Genomic DNA, 21,828 nt, shown 5'->3' with positions numbered 1-21,828 from the left:
GGTTCCCTTTTCTCCACACCCTCTCCAGCATTTATTCTTTGTAGATTTTCTGATGATGGCCATTCTGACTGGTGTGAGGTGATACCTCATTGTAGTTTTGATTTGCATTTCTCTAATGGTTAGTCACGTTGAGCATGTATTTGTTGGCTATCTGTATATCTTCTTTGGAGAAACGTCTATTTAAGTCTTCTGCCCATTTTTGGATTCCATAACTAATATGGAAACATAGAATAAAGGAGTATCAGGGTCAAGTCAGCCATCTACCAATTCAATGAACTCTGAGATTCAGGTAGCTTCTAGGTCATCTTTTAAGGAGACCCTCATCTACTACATCTGCATTTCAGATTATACAGTTGACTCTTGCACAACGTGGGGGTTAGGGGAGTTGGCCCTCCTCACCATTGAAAATCTATGTATAATTTTACAGTTGGCCCTTTGTATCCACCTTTCCACATCCACAGATTCAACTAGCCACAGATTGTGTAGTATTGTAGTACATATTTATTGGGAAAAATCCGTGTGTAAGTGGACCCCCACAGTTCAAACTTGTGATGTTCAAAGGTCAACTGTATTTAAAATCAGTTAAATCAATTAAAAGGATTTAATAGAATTGCCATAATGTAAGGCACTTCACTCGATGGTTTGTGGGTTTTTCTCCAATTTTGGAGACATCATATCCTACACCTAGGAAAATTTCTGTCTCTCCCATTTATTCTTCTAGAAGTTAACACACTTTTTCTATGAAGAGTAAGATTAGTATTTGAGCTTTGCAGACCAAGTGATTTCTGTTGCCACTACTCAACTCTGTTGTCTATAGCACAAAAGTAGCAATAGATGGTACATAAACAAATGGGTGTGTTGCTGTTCTAATAGTATTTTTTTTAAGTAGCAGATTGGATTTGGCCCATGGGCCAGGTTTGGCAGACTTTTATATTAATGGGTGACTTGGGAACTCCACTAGTCTAAAGTGGGGTCCAGAGAAAGCAGCTGCTTTGTAATTCCAGATCCAAGTCACAGGTCCAGACTGTGGGGAATGTTTCTCTGTTACCAAGCCATATGACCCAGCAGATCTGATGGTACTAATCTTATTTATTGTGTGTAAAATGCTGGGTGGAGCCTCGCAAATTGCAAGAAAGGTTGTATTGTACAGACCAATAAGCAGATCCTTACCTCAGAACACACTGAATACTACTTGATTTCTGCTATGGTACTTCTTTGATACCATTGTATATGAAACCCTGCAGCATCCTGTTCAGCACTCATGCATATGTACCCAGGAAGTCCAGGGTAATTAACTCTTCGTGAACCAACCTTGATAAGTTGTACAGGAACTGATGGCCAAAGGCTTTTGCCTTTCATCACCTGGGTAGACAGTTCTAAGATATATTTTATAATACTTCCCAGAGACAACTGTGGGAGAGTACTAATTGTCCATAGTGATGGCCAACTCACTTATGCAGCCTTCTGTTTGCTTTCCCTTCTGCATTTACTTTCCTCATCTATCAGTTTGGCTTCCTGGGATTACCTTCCCCAAAACATCACCTGTATCCAAATATTTGTCTCAGACTTATTTCAGCAGAACGCAATGTTAGATACCCTGTTAAAACTCATTTTATATGCACAAAACAAAATTGCATTATTCTAATGTTCCAAGATAAGAGCAAGGTTTTTTTTTTCTGCATCCATTTATTTATGAAGAAACAAAATATCCCCCAAAAAACTAATTTAAAATACAACAAAAATAGAGGAAGGTGAATCTTCTTTTCTTCCTCATGTAAATGAAAGAATGATATATTTGAATATAGATTTAGAAATCAAATGTAGTCAAACAAGTATGTCAACAGAGCTGGTCAGCAGTATTTGATATAATTTCAAGTTTCATAAGTGATACCTCTGTAGCTCTGTGTAAAGAAATTAAATTCAAAAGCAATTGGTTTTTTACAGATGAAAACACAAATCAGTTATCCCTTTGAGAATTTTTCTACTTCCTGTAATCTTTTGTGTGGCTTCTTTCACTTTACATTTGTCAGGGGAAAGTTTGGCAAAATTGAGGTAGAATATTCAGGAAAGGGACAAAGGAGGAAAAAATCAAGATAAATGGTAGTTTTCCCTACTCTGTTTGAATATTTTTTGTTCTTTAATTCCCTAAACTAGAGATGTGCTGAGTGTAACACAATATGTCACTCTTAAACGGGTTGCTACTTCTAGCTGTCACTTTTGATCAGAAGGCACACTGGTTTGGGGCATGAAACTTGCAAATAAAAATCAGGGAAATAAAAGCAATTTCCATTTCCACTTAAAAATTTACAAACTGTGGTGCTCTGAACAGCATGGGATAGTTAAAAAACATGTCTTTCATTTGTCTTGCTTCTACAGAAAATACAATTTGGAGAAAGATCAAATGCTGAAAATATATCTTTCGGCTTCTTGAATATTTGGGAATGCTGTGAAGAAATCACTTAATTAAAAAAAAAAAAAAAAGGCTATGAAGTCTTGTTTCTCTCCTGTCTTGGGCCTAACGTGGCCAAAGAAGCAATTATATGACATTTTAACTCATTGGTTGATAGAAACATTTTGTATTATCTGCCCAAATAGTCAAAATTTCCAAAACAAAACACAGCTTTTGAGTTCCCCATTGGTTCCTGACTCTATAAATTAAGTGCTTTCTTATGACAGCTGTGACAGTGGTTGATATAACAGAAGCTGAAACAGCACTTAGAATAAACAAATAATCAACACCTAATTTCATGACTAGTTAAATCTCTGCTTTTTCTGTCTGCAGAATCTTGTCTGCCACAAAGACTCCTATTAGAAATCATCATATTATTAATTTTCAGTTTTTTCTCAATGGATCATGACTTTTCATCCCTCTTTTGCTAGTAGAATCTCCACGAAACAGAATTTTTCACTTTTTATGACTAAAAAGCCCCATGAGATAAAAACATATTTTATTGTGTATGAAACAATCATGGGCCTACTGATTCTACTTGTTTTAGAAAAAAAATCTCACATTTATTTTAAAAAATGTAATTCTTTTAATGCTTTAATATCACTTTGATCAGTTTTGGGTGACATGTGTATCAAATCTGGTCAACTGAACCCAACTAAAAGGTTAAAATGATTTCCTCAAAAGTGATTGTGTAACTATCAGAATGGCCAAAATCTAGAACACTGTCAACACCAAATGCTGGTGATGATGTGGAGCAACAGAAACTCTCAAGCACTGCTAGAGGAATGCAAATTCTCACTACTTAGGACAGTAGTGCTCCTTGATATTTACTCAAAGGAGCTGAAAATTGATGTCCGCACTAAAACCTTCACACAGATGTTTATAAAAGCTTTATTCATGATTGACAAAACCTGGAAGCAACAAACATGCCCTTTAGTAGGTGAATGGGTAAATTGTGGAACATCCAGACAGTGAAATATTAATCAGTGCTGAAAAATGAATGAGCTATCAACTTACAAAAAGACTTGCAGGATTAAATTTAGGGTGGTCGGTTTTCCAGAGTGGTAATTCATTCAAGTCAGCTAGCATTTATTTAGTGGTTACTGCATGCTTATCTGTTTTTAGGTAGAAATAAATCATAGTTTGATATTTTTTTTTAAAAAGACATGAAGCGATTTAATGCATATTACTAAACGAAAGAAGCCAATCTGAGAAGGCTATACTGTATGAGTCCAACTACATGATGTTCTGGAAAAGACAAACTGTGGAGAAAATTAAAAGATCAAACCCATTGAATGTAGAACACCAAGAGTGAATTGGGGGATGTTAAGAATGGAGGAGGCTATGCATGTGTGGTGGCAGAAGTATAGGGGGATGGCTGTATTTTCCTCTTAATTTTGTTGTAAACCTAAAACTGATCTAAGAAAAATAGTAAAAAATGCTGACTGGGCAAAGGTAAAGGTTGGGGAGGGGGTATGTAGAGATCATTATAAGAGAAGTAACAATTTGGAATTAGAAGATACTGCATTACCAGTTAGCAGCTTGGCAATCAATCAGGGCCAAATCTCTTAAACTCTTTCAGATTCCACTTCTACGTTTGTCATATGAGACTGATAATACTTGTCTCACCAGGTTTCTCAGGGAGAATATGAGATAATATATATGAATATATATTTTATCTATTATTACTCAGACTGTAGAATCTTTAATATTAAAGTATATCTAACTATAGGATAGGTTATAAAATAATATTGATATCTTACAGATTTATTATGCATTAGAATCAACTGAGCTAACACTCAGAATTTTTTGACGTTTGGTAATTCTTCTATTTTTAGAAAGCTACTCAATGATTACTTGTCTATTTATAATTCAGACTATGATACATTTTAGAACTGAGAATTTTTATCCAATGTCATTTATTGATTTTGTTGTAAGTCCAAAGAAAGGAAAATCTACTTTCCAACCCAGGCATTTCTGCCCTGAGGTCATATTTAAGCACATATATAGGAAGCCAATGTCTTTTGTTTAGATCAGAGGAGAGGACAGTGACTAAATACATCTGTGTTCCATCCTCTCACCTTTGGGAATCCTTACTTTAGTTTTGTTTTAGCCCAACAGATTCCCCTGAGGTCCTGAGATCTGCAATAGCAGTGACTATAGGTCGGGAGTTCTGAGAAACCAAAAGTCTTGGTGATAATGAAGGAGAAGAAAACTAAAACTTTTCCAAAAGGGGATTCTGAGAAGGATTTGGAGTGAATCTAAATTGCACTGTACTCAATCTGCTTTAGACTTGTCTTTGAAAGACTAAATTTGGATTATCACTTCAGTTTTAACTTCCATTCAGAATTTGATTCCATAAGTTTTTCAGAAAAAATCCATATATTTTGCCTGAAAAAGAACAAGTGCATCTAGTGCTACTTCTTGATAGAAAGAAGCATGGCTGTGACAGGAGGAAAAAGAAGATGAACCCAGAACATCTTAGGCTATAAAGTAAAGAAGTACTCAGAACGTGATGAAGACTTGTCAAAAGGATATAGGAGCCAGCTTGAAGTGGCTCCCACAGGCCAAATATGGGACAATTTAAAATCAAAATATACAGTATTAATGGGTTATAATTCATGGAAAAAACAAGAATCCATGAGTCTATATACTCTCATAGATAAGTATAAAAATTGGAAGTTTAATGAGATAGGGATATTTACATAGTTTCAAAGTACCTCCTCACAAAATACTTATTAATTCAGAGGAGAAAATGAACAACTTTACAGTGAAGTCTGGGAGACACCATAAGATGTGTGGAGTCTTTGATTATGAATCATGTGATCAAAGCAAACATCATCAATAACTAAGTTAAAATACTTTGCCACTATGTGGCATGCAGTCAAAAAAACAGTATCCCATGTATCCATGAAGAATGTGAGCTTATTCCAAGTAGAAGGATATGCTACAAAATAACTGGTCAATAATTTTCAAAGGTATCAAGATCATAAAAGCTAAGACCAAGGAATTGTTTAAAATTGAAAGAAACTAAAGAGACATAATATTTAAAGGTATTGTGAGTCTCAATGTGATCCTTCTGCTATAAAGGACACTACTGAGGTGACAATGCCTGAATGACTACTGAGGTTTAGATAGCAGTAATGTATCAATGGTAATGTCTTGGTTTTGATGGTTTTAGTCTGGTTACATAGAGAATTTATTGGTTTTAGAGAAGACACACTAAAATATTTGAGGGTTGTAGAGCATCAGGTCAGCCACAGAACCTCAATAGCATCAGGGAAAAATGTCTTTGCCATGCACTTGTGACTTTTGTGTAGGTTTGAGATTATCATCTATTTATGACTCTATCAAAAACCAATCATTAAGGTTAGTAGGAATTAAGCCACAGAAAGGACTTTGCTTATTTTAATGACTTTTCTTATTCCTTTTTGAACTACATAAAATTATCAATGAAAATAATAGTGAATTCTATATCGTGAAAAGTAAAATTTCTCTCACAGCTTCCCTCCTTCCCAATCCACTCTCCAGGAATGAACACTATTAGTGCCCTGGAGTATATCCTTCCTGGCCTTTTCCTTTGCATGTACTAGTATGAGAATGGGCAGTATAGTTAAGACCACACCATGTAGCCAGCCTGACTGACTGAGTTCAAATCCTTCTGCTTAGCATTTCTGCAAATATGAGCACATTACTTAACTTCTTACTGGAATTTATTTCTGCAGTGGGCTGATAATTGTGTCTACCTAATATGTTGGCTATCAAGATTAAGGCATATAATACATGTGGAGACCCTGGAACTGTTGGCTATAACAATCTTGCTTGTCTCTTAACTTAGACAAGTGTGTCTAGTTTTTTACACACACTCAGAAAATGATAATGCAATGTCTATATAGTTGTGCGACTTTATTTCTTCCATAATCAACATTCACATTGGTTTTTTATTTCAATAAAAATTATGATAATTTCCTAACTCAGATTGTATCATAATCACATCTTTCCATCTGTGATTCCAGAAGAGAGCTGATTAGATTTTCACACTCAGTTAAAATTCTGTAACTTTACTGGTTATCCATTTTTTCACCAGGGACGCAAGGTTTTTCACTCAACAGTAGCTTTGCTCAGAATCGCCTTTGAGGTAATCCTGACAGTGCCAAGAGGTTCAGCAATTTGAGAGCACAATTGCCCACTGGTGCCAGGCCACGGGCAACGGCTGATGTGCTCAGTCATCAGGAGGGGTAACAGGGGAGCCAGCATTAGGAGAAGGGACCAGAAAGGTGGGGAAAGGCTTCCCTTTAGTCTGGAAGTTGGTGATAGTGGTTGAGTTGAGGATCCAGTGCCCAAAAGGATCAGAATTGGAGTCTGAGTGGGTGCTTATGACACCAGAAGTCCCTGATGCTCCAGGCAGCCTGCAGAATAGGAACCAGAGAACCTCAAAGGCTTAGGAAGGAAGGTAGCAAGCCTCAGGCTCTCAGCCATGAAGGAGGCAGAGTTCAGCCTGGAAAAGTGGGCTGTGAAGACAAGTAGACACAAGCAGCAGCAAGGAAATCTATCCTCCGGACACTGCACCAAAACTCTGCTTTAGTTCAGGACATTTTCTATGAAGGCAAGGACCAAGTCCCAGCCTTTGTGACCAGAGTGTGGCAAGAGAAAATGGCCACATTTAGTTGGACATGAGGTATAGGAGCAAGCAGGTCCTGACAGCAGAAAGCCTAGAGCCTGTCGTCAAAGACAGCATGTAGACTGAGTGTGGAGGCCACAAGCCAGCTAAAATGAAAATCAAGGATTTCCAAATATTCTTGAATTTCTGATAATATGCAGCTCACAAGACAGAAATAAACTTTATTGAAACAGCATTCTGTCAGGGATGTTTTTTACTTTTTTTGACCACCAAGAGCACCAGAATCTTTGCCATAGTAATAAAGAAGTATTCTCTCTTCCAGGAAATAATTTATGACACTTATAATAGGGAGTATTTAATTTGAAGTTTAGTAAAAATGGGAAAATTATTTGTGGATATTGGAAGTAACCACACTGAGGAAAGAGGGAACTTCATGGGGTTTTTTTATTATTATTATTTTATTGGAGTACAGTTGATTTACAATGTTGTGTTAGTTTCAGGTGTTGAGCAATGTGAAGCAGTTATACATACACATATATCCACTCTTTTAGATTCTTCTCCCATGTAGGTCATTACAGAGTATTGAGTAGAGTTCCCTGTGCTATACAGTAGGTCTGTATTAGTTACCTATTTTATATATAGTAGTGTGTATATGTCAATCCCAGTCTCCCAGTTTATCCCCCCCCCACTTCCCCTCTGGTAACCATAAGATTATTTTCTACATCTGTGACTCTATTTCTGTTTTGTAAATAAGTTCATTTATACCATTTTTTTAGATTCCACATATAAGTGATTTATGCTATTTGTCCTCCTCTGTCTGACTTACTTCATCAGTATGACAATCTCTAAGTCCATCCATGTTGCTGTAAATGGCATTATACTGTGTTTTAAAATATATCAACTTGAATAAAGAATAGAATTCTAATATCCAGTTACAAAGTGTTCTGACAAAGGGGGGAATATCTTTAGCCTGGGTGACAAAGGAAGAAGTCATGTTCTGCCCTAGTTTCTGAGGCTTTGGATTGTGCTGGGGTAAGTGGGTAGTACCTGCTATGTTGCACAACTCCAGAATGTCTCCTTCACATCGTGTTGCATTGTTAAGGACCCGCCCTAGTGTTATACAGTGAACACATCCTGCAGAGGCAGAATTAGCAGCCTTGCTGCTCATCTTTTTCTTTAAAGCTTGTTTCACAGTTGTCTGTACTAGATTTAGCTCCTTCTGTAATTATATTTATATTCTTGGTCTCCACTTTCACAGTTGTTCAAAGCTGAATTTAAGAACTGAGTTTTTCAGCTGATATCTGTAGCAGCTCTGATCCCTTCATTCTCCTCACAATGCTTCCCGTATGCTAAGCCTTATGTGCTGTCTTTTAAACAGGATCTCTGCCTCACTAGCATCGTCTTCTCGGTCTCATTTTGCTTCTTCACCGTAAAGGGAGAACTTTACTTTCATAAGCAGAAAGAACCACATTCCAAGTAGAGTCTTAGCTAAAACTATACTGCGACATGCAACTTTTTAAACATCTTTACTGGAGTATAAGTGCTTTACAATGGTGTGTTAGTTTCTGCTTTATAACAAAGTGAATCAGATATATGTATATATATATCCGCATATACCCTCTCTCTTGCATCTCCCTTCCACCCTCCTTGTCCCACCCCTCTAGGTGGTTGCAAAGCACCGAGCTGATCTCCCTGTGCCATGCGGCTGCTTCCCACTAGCTATCTATTTTACGTTTGGTAGTGTATATATGTCCATGCCACTCTCTCACTTTGTCCCAGCTTCCCCTTCCCCCTCCCCATGTCCTCAAGTCCATTCTCTACATCTGACATGAAACTTCTTGATACTACTGGATGAATATTGGTGTTACTCTCTATTAATATCACTTAATATTTTTAGACTACAAATGATTTTGCAACATGTGGCCTGCTATAATGATATGGTAATATTAACATGAATAAGACCTGATCTCTCTGCTCAAGTTGCTTATAGCTTTGTAAGGGAGGAGGACAGGAACACAGAAAATTAAAATTCTGTGTAAGCTCCTTAAGGGTGGTGTAATTTCACTGGCTCCTGGAGGGCAGGTACTCCTATTCTTCCTGTTTCCAGTCTCTAGTACATACTTTACCATTTGGTGATTAAACAGGTGCTATTCTAGAATATAAATAAAAGGCTGAATTAGCCTGGCACATGACAACAACTCCTACCAATTGGTTGAAATCGAAAAAGCTACCAATGAGGGAAGACTAGTCAATCTCAGCCTTAAAAGATAAATAAGGTATTCATAGGCAGAGAAGTTACAAAAGCATTCCTGATGTAGACAATAGTGGGACCAAAGCCACACATACATGTTCTCTCTGCCTGGTGCTCTCTTCCCCCAGACATCATGTCTCACTCCTCACTTCATTCAGGTGTCAGATGTCACCCTACTGGAGACTCCTGCCCTGAAGACCTTTTCTAAAGTAATTCTCCCTCTGTCAGTCTCTTTCCCTTGCCTCTTTTAAAAATTTTACTTCTTGTTACTCACATATGTATGTATTTTATCTATTTTTTAGTGTCTGTGTCCCCTCATTTAAATATAAGCTCTGTAAGACAGAGAAAATACTATCTATTTTGTCTAATGTTGAAGCTTCAGATTCAAGAATGATGCTTAATACAGAGGAAGTATTTAATAAGGTTTTGTTTTGGTTTGGAGATAGTGAGGCAAGTAGGAAGGAAATATAACTGGGAGTTATGATTATTAAGGATAGTTTTAACTAAGGTTTTTTTCTTCCTTGGTTCAGCTCCATGGCAAACAAAGTCAATACTTGGCCACCATGTTCTCTGTTCAAGAGATCACTGGGGTTACCACCATCACTCCCCCATAGAAGCCCTCTCTGCTCCTTCCCCACCCCCAAAGAACAGGCACTTCACTATTGGCAAATTCAGTCATCTCCCAGCATACTTTTGAACTAGCAGAGAGATGATCTTTGCAATAGAAATAAAAATGTGCATGATTCTGGTTATATCTGAACGGATACTGCCATGTGAGATTGCTACCTGTAAATGCTATTTTGCAGTTTCATGACCTGTGTCTATAATCAGCAGCTCTGATAAGCTTTGCCTTCCTTATTGTTCTCTGTTTCAATGTTCACATCTTTATCATTTTTCTTAGTTATGACTTTTAGCAGAGCACATTTTACACCCCATTTCACCCACATTTGCCCAAGCATGGGTAACTATTTCATTGTCTTGAACAGCAGCACTCTGAACCTAGTCAAGTGCTGCTTTAATATTAGCAAAATTATGCCCATCCTTTGCCTGCATCATGTGTCAGTATTTTACTTAAGACACAATTTTCAACATGTGCTGCTTGATCTTGAACCATTCTTGATAAGGGATTTTACATGCTGAAGTTCAGTCTTATCAGGTTAGCAAAGTTCTCTAATTATCAAAATAAGCTATAAGTGCCTAATTATTAAACCTACCCTTTCTAACACCCAAATTGGTTTTCTTAGCAAACTTGGATTGCCTTAGTACAGAGAGGAGAGTTAAATTAACTGTAATGCATCAACTGATGTTTCATGTCAGTTGCCCTACCCAGGATCTAAGGAAGCAGGGATACTCAACACTTTCCATATAGCTTTTTTTCCTCCAGAATTTTTGTTCTGACCTGGAGGTAAAACTTAACAGTCAAATCTCACAAAACTGGACAGTTCAGGACAAATTTATTCTATGAACAGAATCCTTAAAAAAAAAATGTTCTAAGAACTGTTTATTTATAAAAGAATGCCAGCACAAAACATTTGGGGGCTTCCCTGGTGGCGCAAGTGGTTGAGAGTCTGCCTGCCGATGCAGGGGACATGGGTTCGTGCCCCAGTCCGGGAAGATCCCACATGCCGCGGAGTGGCTAGGCCCGTGAGCCATGACCACTGAGCCTGCGCGTCTGGAGCCTGTGCTCCGCAACAGGAGAGGCCACAACAGTTAGAGGCCCGCATACCACAAAAACAAACAAACAAACAAAACATTTGGAATTTTAATTGGAATTGGAATTCCACCCAAACAATAGGTCAATGAAATTAAAAAATATATATGTATCTATATTTATATACATATATATACACACACATATGTATATGTTCTATATATACACATAAAACTATAAATCTAGATATCTAAAATTCTCTGCATAAAACTCTATAAAACTCTCTGTAAAACTATATATAGAGAGAGAACTACATTGACTCTCTCCCTCCAAAAATATAACATATCACTCTATTTAGCTGTTTTAAATATTTCAATAAATTTCAATAAATTTTTTTGAATTAAAAATAGTGCCCAGAATCAGATATAGTAGGAGTATGGGAAGACCTAAGAGCTGGTAAACAGAAATCTCAAACAAAGCTCCCCATGGGATTTTTGTGAGGAATCTAATGCTTGTGCCTATCCATACATCTAATTGGACTGCTGTGGAAACATCACTTTGTCTGTTCCTAATGTGCTCAATGGAGCATGAGCCATAGGCTCATAGTTTCAGGCTATGGTAACGGAAGACAGCCCTGAGAGATTAAGACACTTAATTAGACTTGTAATTAGAGACAAAGTTAGAGAGCAGAACTCCTGTGATTTCAGTAAGCAACTCCAGCACCCAAGTCACTTATGCTTAATAAATATGTATATATGTATTGGTGACTAAATGGATTAGTGAATCTAAATTTGTTCCATAACTCATCTCTTTTTTTTTTTTTTTTTTTTTTTTTGTGGTACACGGGCCTCTCTCCATTGTGGCCTCTCCCGTTGCGAAGCAAGGCTCTGGACACACAGGCCCAGCGGCCATGGCTCACGGGCCCAGCTGCTCCACAGCATGCGGGATCCTCCCAGACCAGGGCACGAACCCGTGTCCCCTGCATCGGCAGGTGGACTCTCAACCACTGCGCCACCAGGGAAGCCCAACTCATTTCATTTTTAGCATGGGTTTTACAGATGTCACACCCACACTATGTTAAGATTTCTTTGTTCACGAAAAAAGTTAATCCCCAAAATGACATTGATCTAGTGGCTTAAAAATAAGTCTAGACCATACTAGGGACATGTATAGGTAACTTTGCTTAGATGCAAGACCCTTAAACCTGTCAACTATTCTGAGTTTCTTGGTCAATAAGGAAAGAGAACTTTTTATCTAATGGTTTATAGGCAAACCCATTTTAATAACTTTATCCAAACACAGTCTATTTTAATTATTCTTCTTGTCCAAGTAGAATTCTCCCAACTATTCTTTTTTTTTATCCTGTTATGTTATGCAGTTTTATTTATTTATTTACTTACTTATTTATGGCTGTGTTGGGTCTTCGTGGCTGCGCGTGGACTTTCTCTAGTTGTGGTGAGCGGGGGCTACTCTTCATTGTGGTGCGTGGGTGGTGTGCGGGTTTCTCAGTGCAATGGCTTCTCTTGTTGCGGAGCATGGGCTCTAGGCACGTGGGCTTCAGTAGTTGTGGCAGTGGGCTCAGTAGCTGTGGCTCGCGGGCTCCAGAGCTCAGGCTCAGTAGCTGTGGTGCACGGGTTTAGTTGCTCCGTGGCATGTGGGATCCTCCCAGGCCAGGGCTCGAACCCGGGTCCCCTGCATTGGCAGGCAGATTCTTAGCCACTGTGCCACCAGGGAAGTCCCTCTCCCCTATTCTTGAAAACCCTAAGCAGGGAAATAGATTCAGGACTAGGACAATCAGAACACATTACCATACCTTTGCAATGTACTTGTATACTTCTTTTAGGAAGTAAAGAAAATACAAAGGATAGAAACTTGATTCCCATCTATGTCAAGAGAAGCATCGTTACATTCCTGTCCTTAATCTTTATTCACATCATTGAGAATTGCACTTTGCTACAACTCTCTGTTCGGTAGCTCTAGAGCACGTCAATGTTGATTACATGATTGTAAATAATGATATAGAGAAGTCAGCAGCTAGAAGGAGGCCAGAAAACGAGAAACTGTAGCTGTGTTAAGGGTCATGAAAATAACACAGAACTTGAAGTCTGAAAAATTTTGATTCAAATCACATCTCTTTTACTTATTTGCTGAAAGATCATGGACCAGTTACTTAATCTTTTTAAGATGCAATATGTCCAATATAATGGAGATGCATTCCTGTGAGGACTAAATTAGCACTTTCTGTATATTTCAATACTACTGGGATGTTCAATATAGTAGCCAACAGCCACTTGCAGTTATTGAGCCCTTGAAATGTGACTAGTCTGAACTATGATATGCTGTAAATATCAAAAACACCCTGAATATTGGGAGACTTAGTGCTAAAAAAGCAAAATGTCTTACTCATAATTTTATATTGATTGCATGTTGAAATGACATTTCAATAATATTTAACCTTATGTGTCTAAACTTAATTTTACTTTTACTTACTGTGTTATTGTAGCTACTAGAAAATTTAAAATTACAAATATTTCTGTTGTACAGCATTGTCCTGTATGAATATTTTGCCTTTTCTCTCCCCAGTGGACTAAAACCACTCTGAGAGGAGGAATTCTCTCTTATTTATCTTGTCCCAATATCAAGTGAAAATTCTACAAATATATGTAAAATTTATGTTGAATAAAAATAGTAAGTTTAATCAGGAGTGTTTAGTACAGTTTCCTAAAAAAGCATTGTTTTCTCTATTAATAGGCAAATTCAAAACCGTCTTTCTTGATTTTCATCTCATTTATTACTCAGAGTTCCAAATAACATTTGTTTTGGTCTCACTGTTCCATATAACCGATGGGTTGAAGGAGAAACTACAAGAAAAATTAGAAGGCATATTGAATTAAATGAAGGTTAAAAAAATCCACATATTCAAATTTGAAGAATGCATTTTAATTAGTGCCTATAGCATTACATGGAAAAGAAATTCTGAAATAATCTAAACCAGCACCTCAAAAATAATAAAGAAGAGCCAAGTAAAGTCAAAGTAAGCAGAAGGAAGGGGATAAAAAATTTTAAATGAACAGATATTAGTTAAGTAAAAGGAGAAAAATAGAGGAAAATAAATGTACCTAAAATCTTATTTTTTGAAAGATAAGAAAAATTTATAAATCCCTAGACAGAGAGCTCAGAAAAAAGGTCCCATGTTAAAGGCATAATAGAAGACTATTACAAATTATTGTCGATAATTCAACATAAATGGAATGGAAAAATTCCAAACTAGCAAAACACTAAAAAAATAAATACCCTGAATCATTTGTATCTGTTATGTTAATTGAAATTGTAGCTTAACACCTTCCACAAAGAAAAGTCCAGACCCATGCGGCTCCAATGCTTAATTCTATCAAAGAAGAAATGTCAATTTTATGCATACTCTTACAACAACTAGAAGAGGAAATATGTGAGGTGATGGATATGTTAACTAACTTAGTGGGGGGAATTCTTTCACAATGTATACACATATAAAATTATCATGTTGTACACTTTAAATATCTTACAACTTTATGTGTTAATTATACCTCAGTAAAGCTATAAAAGAATTCCAAAGTACAGATCGATATCCTTTAGGAACATAGAACAAAATTCCTTAGGAAAATTTTAGCTAACTGAATCCAATAATATGTAAAAAGAGTAACTTATGACCAAGTATACAGTTCAAAGATTTTTTGGCAAATGTACAATTCCAGGAATTCAAGGTTAGTTTAACATTATAAGTAATTATTGTAATTCACAATATTTATAGACAAAAAAGCAAAACCATTAAATTATCACAACAGAGTCAGAAAATACTGTCAAAATGTAACTCCCACTGATGATAAACAACAAACACAACACAGTAACTTGTGGCAAACTAGCTAACATTGTACTTAATGTTGAAAGACTAAATATTTTCACCCAGGATACAGGAAAAGCCAAGTGTATCCACTCTCAACATTTCTATTCAAAATTGTATTGGAGGCCCTAGCCAGTGCAATAATACAAGAAAAAAATAGTGTGTAGGTAGAAAAGAAGCAGAAAAATTATCTTTATTCATACATAACATAATTCTAAGGAATTCATAAAAAGTAACAGTCAAAATAAAAGTTAAGTAAAAATTTATAAATGATTTGAACAGAAACTTCACTAAATATCACATGTTAATTGCTTAAAAAAACACATGTAAATGCTCAGCATTATTAGTCATCAGGAAGATGCACATAAAATCTACAGTGACATACCCACTAGGCATCCATCAGAATGGTTAAAATAAGAAAGACTGACTATATCAAGTGTTGATGAATATATGTAGTAACTGAGAACCTTTAACATTTCTGATAGGAGTTTAAGTGATACAACCAGTTGGGGAAATAGTTTTTGCAATTTCTTAAAAACTTAAATACTTATCTTGTTACTCATCAATCCTACTCCTAGGCATTTACCAAAGAGAAATAGGCATATATGCACACAGAAACTTACACATGTATATTCATAAGTTTTATTCATAATATTCAAAAACTGGAAACAACCAAATGTCCAATAGTAGATGGATAAACAAAATCTGGTAATATTTATACAATAGGTTATTACCTGGCAATAAATAAGAACGAAGCACTGATCCATGCCACCACATAGATGAATCTCAAAAAAAATTATGCTGAGCAATAGAAACCAGATATAAAAAAGTAAGTACTATATGAATGCATTTATATGGAGCTGTAGAAAAGGCAAAACTAGTGTTAGAAATCAGATCAGGGCTTCCCTGGTGGCGCAGTGGTTGAGAGTCCGCCTGCCGATGCAGGGGACACGGGTTCGTGCCCCGGTCCGGGAGGATCCCACATGCCACGGAGCGGCTGGGCCCGTGAGCCATGGCCGCAGAGCCTGTGTGTCCAGAGCCTGTGCTCCGCAACGGGAGAGGCCACAACAGTGAGAGGCCTGCATACCACAAAAAAAAAAAAAAAGAAAGCAGATCAGTCCTTGCCTTCGTTTCAGGGTGTATGTGAAGGGGTGTGGAGGTGAGAGTGAATTTTATTGTAAGGATCATGAGTAAAATCATGTGGACATGTTCTTTATTTTGAATGTAGTGATAATTTGTCAAAACTCACTAAAACATTTAAAATGAGTTCATCTTCTGGCTTGTAAATCACATGTCAGTGATGTAAATTTAAATAGTGAAAATGAATTGGTTGCTAGGGAGAGGGAAGATATGAACAAAGTAAACTCATTAGCAGAGGCACATAGGGAGGAAAGCATATGGCATATGTGGGGAGCAGTGATGAGTTCCATTTGACTGGAACAAAAGATAAATGAATAAGAATTGTTGCAACACAAATTTGAAAGGTAAATAGAGTTAGAAAATGCAAGGTCATAAATATCAGAATAAACATTTCAGATATTATTTGTGAACCAGTGAATGATGGGGCATCAATTTGTTTTGTTTGCCTTCCCCTTATCCCTTCCCTTCCCTTTCTTAACATTTGGAGTGACATCCTCAGACAAGTGGATAGACAAGTCTCCAGCAAACCATGGGAGAAAGCATGCCATGGTTCCACCTTAAATGGTAGGATCTCTTTGTTGACTGATTTGCATAAGCTCCCTGCTCATCAGTGGCAACGTTCATTTGTTTCTATCATGTCAGCCTTTCTCACAGATACCATCAGCAGAGATCTTAAACACATATGTTCACACAACCAAAATGGAATCACAATGGTGGGCTCTAGGCATTTCTGGAAAAAATTTAAAAAGCATTGGGTAAAAATCAAATATTTTATCAAATATATATTTTAGGTACTATTATTTTAGTCTTTATTTCCAAAATAACTGCCTTGAGATTTGGACGGAAATATGAAGTCTTTGTCAACTATTTATTCCCAACTCTCAAGCTTAATTTCCATTTGAAGAATCATAAGGATTGGTCACATATACTGGAATATTCCAAAGGCTAAAAATTCTTTATAAACCTATAAATTTGTTGAGCTCAATATTAGGCAAGCAGTGTTTTTCAATCCAGATGGCTAATTTGCATGGCTTCATTTAACACCTGACTTTTCTACATATGTTTGCTTATTATAAAGACTGTTATAAGAAATACGTTACCTAAAATTTTGAGAGAAAAAATAGCCTGCAAAAACTGGCTGCCAGATTTGTCTTGCTGTTCATGTTTCTAAAATGAAGGAGAAAAGAGGTTTAAAGGATTTGGGGCTTTGAAAAGGCAGTAGCTGTTTCTGCAGCCTCCAATGAATTAGTCTTCTCTTGGATTAACAAGCTATTAAAGTTTCAGATAGGAACATTTTAATACAAAGTCTTACCGGAAAAGTACAGAGTCAAAATTCAAGTACTACTGTTATTTAATAGTTAAAACTGTAATACAACATTTTTCAAAGGTTTCATAATAAATAATAAAACATCTAAATTAAATGGGATTTATTATATTTATATCGATATGATATAGAATTTTGACATCACTCATTTCTTTTAACGTCCCACCAAGCAGAGATTCACAATCCTTGTCTTCAAGACTATGTCAATGTTATTTCCTATTTGTGTGTGGCATTCCTGATAGTTATTTCTTCTTAATGATTATTTTAGCACATTTTTATAATACCACATATCCCATCCATCATTAAGAACTTCACTTTACAAAGTAGCTCAGAAGCATTGTCTGGGGTAGAGATGATGAGATATTGCGACTTGGTCATTTCCATTCCTTCTCTCTGAAATCTTCATTCTGCGTTGCAGTGAATTTGCACAATCATTTCATAGTTATCACAACTGCTTTCTCCTAGGCAGCTAAAGGGAGGGCGGGGGAAAAGCCAGGCAGGAACAGATTAAAAGACAACATTTGAAATTATAGAGATTCACAAACAAAAGGCATTTGGGAACAGGGAGATCCTAGACTGCAATTTTGTCATTATTCAGACTGAAGCCAGAGAGATCGAAGCTGAGATTTGAATTCTACTTCTCCAACCGAGTGTTGCTTAGGAGAAGTGCAAATTCTCTTGACCTCAGTTTTGTCAACTATAAAATGATAAAAGCTAACTATACATAATAGGGTCTTGTGAGGACAAAGATAATTTGTAAAATTTTAAACCAAATTAAACATCATAGATAGCTACATGGTAACAACATCAACATCAACAAAAAGCCCCAATATGTGGAAACTTGAATTTGAGTCTTGACTCCAGAATTGTTAATTAGATGAGCTTGGCATGTTTTCTAAATTTCTCTGAGTCTAATCATTTTTTGATGATAATAATTTCATAGAGTAATTGTGAGAATTAAGTGTTACTCTTTTTATGGCAACATACAAAATGGCTGGTTTTTGCTGTGATAGCAATTCTAACAATTCTAAATGTTGAACACCAGCCCTATGGATGAAGTGGCTCTCTCTTCCATTGGCTCAAAATAAAGGCAAGCTCTTCAGAGTTCTTTATAATTCTCCAATAATTACTACTTAGTCAAAGTTCTTTATAATTCTCCAATAATTACTACTTCCAGTTTTGGGGGGGGTGGTTTGTTTTGTTTTGTTTTAGTCAGAATGAATGCTTCCTCAATAATCAGCCTGGTGTTTTTCTTTATAATATTCCATAATAAATGCTATCCAGGTATGCTAAGGGACCAGTACTCAAATTTAATTCTGTATTCTGTTTTCCCCTCAACTACTTCTAAAAAAATAATTTTCATAATTCATCTATGTCCCTAAATTGATCATTTCTTTTTCCCATTTTCTTCTGTTTCCTTCTGTTTCTTATGCTCAGGAACCTGACCTGTTTTTTCAATAGGTTAAAAATTATCATTTTCTACACAAATTAAAAACCAACTAAAAGATCAGTAGAACACAGTTTTTAAAATTCTACTTCAATTAACCAATTTTTCACGAGTCCGTTACTTGTAGAAGGTATTGTGCTAAGCCCCATAGGGAATTTTTTAAAGTATAGATTTCAGTATACTTATAATTTAACTGTAGATTTGAAAAAAGTGTACCTACCATGTTCTGGAAATTATGTTAGATACACTATATTTTATTTATTTAGTCCTCACAATAATCCTCTAAAGGTGCATTATTACCATACAGTTGGGGAAACTAAGGCTTAGAGAGATTCCATGTCTTGCCCAAGGTCACATGACTAGGAAATTTGAATTGAATTGAATTGAATCCAGTTTGGCTCCGTATCCTTTATTCTTTTAATTGTGCTTACTAACACATGACTTGGCTATGTTTGTAAAAAAACACTCTATTACTGCATTTGATTTGCTAAACATTTTTCAGGGGCTTTTCATAAAGGATATTGGTCTCTAGCTTTCTGAGAGTGGTTTTGTCTGGTTTTGATATCAAGGTTAATGCTGGCCTCATAAAATGAGTTGGCACGTTTTCTCTCTTTTATCATCTTGAACATTAGTATATAATAGGTATTATTTATTTGTTTGGTAGAATTCATAAATAAAGCCACCTGCACCTGGAGTTTTCTTTGTGGGAAGGTTTTTAACTGTGACTTCAACTTTTGAATAGATAAAGGGAAATTTTGGTCATGTATTTTTTTTCTTGAATGAATTTTGGTATTTTGTGTTTTTCAGGAAATTGGTCCATTGTAAGTTGTAAAATTTATTGGAAAAACAGTCATTCCTGGTATTTTCTTATTTACCTTTCTATGTCTGTATAATCTGAAGTGATATGCCCTTCTTCCTGGTACTGGCGATTGTTTTTTCTCCTCTCTCTCACTGTCACACATTTATTTTGGTTACTATGGACTAATGTTTGCAATTTTCCTGATCTTTTCAAAGAGCCAATTTTTAATTTCATTGAATTTTTCTGCTCCTTAGATGTTTTATAAATCACTAATTTCAGCTCTTATTATTACCATCTCCTTTATTCTGCTTATTTAGAATTTAATTTGGTTTCCTTTCTCAAGTTTCCTCACGTGGGAGTTTCTTCAAATAAAAGTTCAAGTGATTTGAGCCCTTTATTTCTAATTTAAGTAATTAGTCCTATTAATTTACTTCTAAGGACTCCTTTAGCTTAATCACAAAAATTTTGATATGTGTGTTTCATTTTCGCTTACTTCAAACTTTTCTATTTTCTCTTGTCATTTCATCTTTGTCCCATGGGTTATTTAAAAATGTATTGTTTAATTTGCACATATTTGGATATTTTCCAGATTCCTATCTTACTAATTTCTAGTTTAATTCTGTCTTAGAGAACATATGCTGTATTATGTCTAATCACGTAATTTAAATGCATTTTATGTCTCAGAATATGATCTATCATATAACTATCTCATATGCATTTGAAAAGAATTTGTCTTTGCTGATACTTGGTGTGATTTTCTATAAATATCAACTTATGAGATTTTAAAAGTCATTCGAGTCTTCAGTATCCTTAGAGATTTCTACCTACTTGTTATATCAATTATTGAGAGAGAATTGTTAAATTCTTCAATTATAACTGTGGCTGTATCTATTTCTACTTTTAGTTATACTAGTTTTTGCTTCATAGGTTGAGCTCCTCTTGATAGGTGCAGATAAATGTAGGATATTTATTTTTCCCTTCATAAATTGGTCTTTCTTTGTCATTGCGTAATGTCCCTCTCATTCTTGGTTCCCATATTTCTTATTCTGAGGCTTACATTATCTGATGTTAACATAGCCACTCCAGCTTGCTTTTTTTTTTTTTTTTTATAAATTTATTTATTTATTTTTGGCTGTGTTGGGTCTTCGTTTCTGTGCGAGGGCTTTCTCCAGCTGCAGCGAGCGGGGGCCACTCTTCATCGCGGTGCGCGGGCCTCTCACTGTCGTGGCCTCTCGTTGCGGAGCACAGGCTCCAGACGCTCAGGCTCAGTAGTTGTGGCTCACGGGCCCAGTTGCTCCGCGGCATGTGGGATCCTCCCAGACCAGGGCTCGAACCCGTGTCCCCTGTATTAGCAGGCGGATTCTCAACCACTGCGCCACCAGGGAAGCCCCCAGCTTGCTTTTGATTAGTGTTGGCATGGTGCATATTTTTCCATCAGTTTACATTTAATGTTATTTTTCTATTTAAAGTTAGTTTCTTATAGACAGCATCTATTTAGATATTGCATTTTATTGAGTGTAATAATTCTGCTTTGAATTAGAGTGTTTAGCTGGTTTACATTTAATAAAATTTTTTTACATGGTTAAATTAAAATTTATCTTGCTATTTGCTAGTCTAACCCTTTTCTTCTTCTTTGTCTTTATTTTGGTTTTTTTCTCCTAATCTATCTTATCTCCTTATTGGCTTTTATTTTGTTTTATTTGTACTAATTGCTATAGATTTTCTAAAATTCACTTTTAGTTTATCACAGTGCAACTTCAAATAATATAATTACAACTCACATACAATATAAGAACCTGACAACACCATGTTTTTATATCTTCCCGCTTAATCTTGGTGTTATTGCTGTCATGCATTTTGTTTCTCTGTATGCTACAAACCCTGTAATATATTACTATCTTATTTTAAACAATTATCTTTTATACTATTTAATAACAGGAAGCATTGCATTCTAAATATACCCATTTTCCATTTCTCTCACTCTTGTATTTTGTGTGGATTCAGATTTCTATCTGATATCATCTTGTTCCTACCTGATGACCTTTCTTTAAGATTTCTTTTTTTCCTTATATTTATTTTTTATTGAAGTATAGTTGATTTGCAATGTTAGTTTCAGGTGTAGAGCAAACTGATTCACATATGTATATACATTTTTCAGACTTTTCCACTATAGATTATTATACAATATTGAATATAGTTCCCTGTGCTATATAGTAGGACCTTGTTGTTTATCTATTTTGTATATAATAGTATGTAAATGTATCTG

At 35.9% G+C, this 21,828-nt stretch overlaps 1 long non-coding RNA gene across 1 annotated transcript in view; it reads right to left on the bottom strand.

Moving 5' to 3' along the window:
• Positions 1–17,423: 17,423 nt before the first annotated feature.
• LOC309810074 overlaps positions 17,424–21,828 on the bottom strand; it is a 34,677-nt gene continuing 30,272 nt past the window's right edge. The window contains exon 3 of the long non-coding RNA XR_014294934.1: positions 17,424–17,785. This is a non-coding gene — a long non-coding RNA (uncharacterized lncRNA). The remainder of the gene's footprint in view (positions 17,786–21,828) is intronic.

This window comes from Mesoplodon mirus, assembly GCF_964341445.2.
Source record: "Mesoplodon mirus genome assembly, chromosome: 9".
NCBI lineage: Eukaryota > Metazoa > Chordata > Mammalia > Artiodactyla > Ziphiidae > Mesoplodon > Mesoplodon mirus.
Note: the sequence above shows the minus strand (reverse complement) of the source record. Positions and strands in the feature narration are given on the sequence as shown.